Source organism: Diaphorina citri, unplaced genomic scaffold (assembly GCF_000475195.1).
Source record: "Diaphorina citri unplaced genomic scaffold, Diaci psyllid genome assembly version 1.1 scaffold2, whole genome shotgun sequence".
Lineage (NCBI taxonomy): Eukaryota > Metazoa > Arthropoda > Insecta > Hemiptera > Psyllidae > Diaphorina > Diaphorina citri.
In genome coordinates, this window is record NW_007377441.1 from 868,811 (window position 1) to 871,916 (window position 3,106).

Below are 3,106 nucleotides of genomic sequence, written 5' to 3' on the forward strand. Positions count from 1 at the left end.
GCGTCTACTTTTTGTTCAAAAGTTCTCCCCTTCTCTCAGATTTCAGGTCCATATCCGGTTGTAACGATTTTTTCAATGATTTTGCGCCGGCTTTCTCTCTACTTACAGCATTACTTCTCTATTTATTTACCATAGGATTTCAATAGATGACTGGTATTGTTTATTTCCTGAAAAAACTATTGTTTACTGCCAATGATAAGTACATGGAAGGAAACCGCCCACTTTTATTTTCTAGAAAAATTTACATAGTTTTACTATACAATAAACTTTTTCATTTCATGTGAAACTGAAATTTTTTCACGAGTTATTCAGAGGTGTGTAGGCATTTCTTGCTTGGACAAGCCGTGTGAATTTTGACCCTTGATTGCGCAATTTAGAATTACCTCTTGACTAAATGAGAACGGACTAATCAAATTCAAATTGATGTTCTTCGATTTGGAATTTTCTTTGTTGTCATAGACTTCTGAAAAACTATTGTTTACTGCCAATGATAAGTACATGGAAGGAAACCGCCCACTTTTATTTTCTAGAAAAATTTACATAGTTTTACTATAGGTACAATAAACTTTTTCATTTCATGTGAAACTGAAATTTTTTCCCGAGTTATTCAGAGGTGTGTAGGCATTTCTTGCTTGGACAAGCCGTGTGAATTTTGACCCTTAATTGCGCAATTTAGAATTACCTCTTGACTAAATGAGAACGGATTAATCAAATTCAAATTGCGTTTGATGTTCTTCGATTTGGAATTTTCTTTGTTGTCATAGACTTCTTAAGATATGTAAGGTAAAGAACAAATATTTATGTAGGTGATATCATGCAATCAGACTAATGACATTCATAACAATAATATCTTAATATTCCTGCTTTCCCGTCAAATTTACCTTTCAAAAACTTTTAGAAGACAGACAGATTTGGGTTTTTATTCTTACTGTTTTTTATCAATTCGCATTTTCTCCTGGGCATTCTAACTCAATATATCCACAGTCTTAATATTCCTGCTTTCCCGTCAAATTTACCTTTCAAAAACTTTTAGAAGACAGACAGATTTGGGTTTTTATTCTTACTGTTTTTTTATCAATTCGCATTTTCTCCTGGGCATTCTAACTCAATATATCCACATAATTCGAAGCAATGTTATGAAATAACTTCATATTTATTATAGCAAGACATAATGTTTGGAATCAATAATCACATCAGGAGAATTACGAGTGTTGTTAAGACACAGGGAGGGATGGCAAGTCTCGGGACAGCATCTCCCTCTCTCATATCATAAAGTAAGAAATATACAATCGTTTAAACGTTTTTAATATAAGAACAGCCAGGAGTGGCTTTAAGCTTTCTGTTTTATGGTCCTCAAAATCTCACATGATGGCAGAGGATCATACTTTCTGACACATTAATTTGATGATTTTATTTCTACTGAATTCGAACCCGTTTTTCAAACTGAATTCCATGAAACCGATGACGTTTGACACTACCATAGGTAGTTACGTACGTTCAACCAAAGGAAAGGGGAAAATTGGCTACATCGACTTTCTATTGAAATCTTACTTGAACTTTCGAAAATCAAAATTTTCAAAGAAAACCCTTCACCCAAAAGAAAGTGTAAGATAGGTCAATAATTCACACATTCAGTCACTCCGATGGCGTATTAGGGATACGTGAATCCCGTGCCGACCAGACTGCCTACCTCCAACCGCCTAGGTAAGTATAATTGCATCCAAAAATCTTAAACCATAATCTGAAAAACTTGGACTTTGAGGAAAATTGAACCCGGAATCTCCGGCGTCCAAGCTCAAATTCACTCCGGACAACGAAGGTCTCTTCTCGTCCATCTGATGTGAGGCATACTACGGGATGGGCATGCTACGACACAGACCACATGAGTCTAATAAGCTCAAATTCACTCCGGACTACAAAGGTCGCTTTCGACGACTTTCTGAACCCTCGCCTGAAAGCTCACCGTGTATGACATCCCCTTCTTCCTTCCCCCTTGGAGTTCACTTTTTTATTCTCTCTCCCTGTAATTACAAACACTCACAACTCCATTAAGCTCTTGACACATCTCAATGATACACACTTAACCTATACCGTCTGAGCTGTGCGGGTTCCGTGCTCTGGAGACCCGTGTGTGAGAATACTTTCGCGGATTTCTTTTGGACATTTCGAATATTTTGATGAGTAAATAAATGAGTTGAACTTGGAGGAGAGAGAGAGAGAGGGAGGGAGAGAGAAGTGGATAATGGTGATTTGGCCAATTAGATCGTCAACGTCCAGTAATGGACAAGGCCCATAAGAAGAAGAAAAGAGGTTCGATAGATGGAACTATAAAGTCTTATTGCCTCAAAAGCAAGGAGAGAACACAGGATAGGAGGACGTCAGCCGTTCAGAGAAAGAAAATTGTCTGTCCGTTCAAGAATCAAACCAGCAATTATTGCAGTGCACCTTTGAATAGACTTCTTCAGAGTAATCATTGAGTTGTGGCTCCTGGAAAAGCAGAATTTTGAATTTGGACGAATCATATCGAAATATGGAATTGTAAATACTTTCCCATACTTTGGTGATTTAGGGCACAGTAATGGACAGGACAAGGCCCATAAGAAGAAGAAAAGAGGTTCGATAGATGGAACTGTAAAGTCTTATTGCCCTAAAAGCAAGGAGAGAACACAGGATAGGAGGACGTCAGCCGTTCAGAGAAAGAAAATTGTCTGTCCGTTCAAGAATCGAACCAGCAATTATTGCAGTTGCACCTTTGAATAGACTTCTTCAAATCATTGGGTTGTGGTTCTACAAACCCGGGTTCGAAGAGCACAGCACCCTTGTACTTCGTACTTCCCTGATGTCTCTCTTCCCCAAGTCCCGAACATACAACAATTCTTTTACATCCCTCCCTTCTCCTCCCCCCCCCAAATCCTCCTCTGATCTCCCAGAACTTTTGAAATTTTAAAAGTTTTATTTCATTTTTTTTTTTCTTTTTTTTTTAGAAAGGAAGAGAAAATTGTTTTTGTCCCCTCCTTACTCTGTACTTTCTCTCTCTCACACACACTTTCTGTCTCTGTCTCTCTCTCTCTCTCTCTCTCTCTCTCTCTCTCTCTCTTCTCTCTTC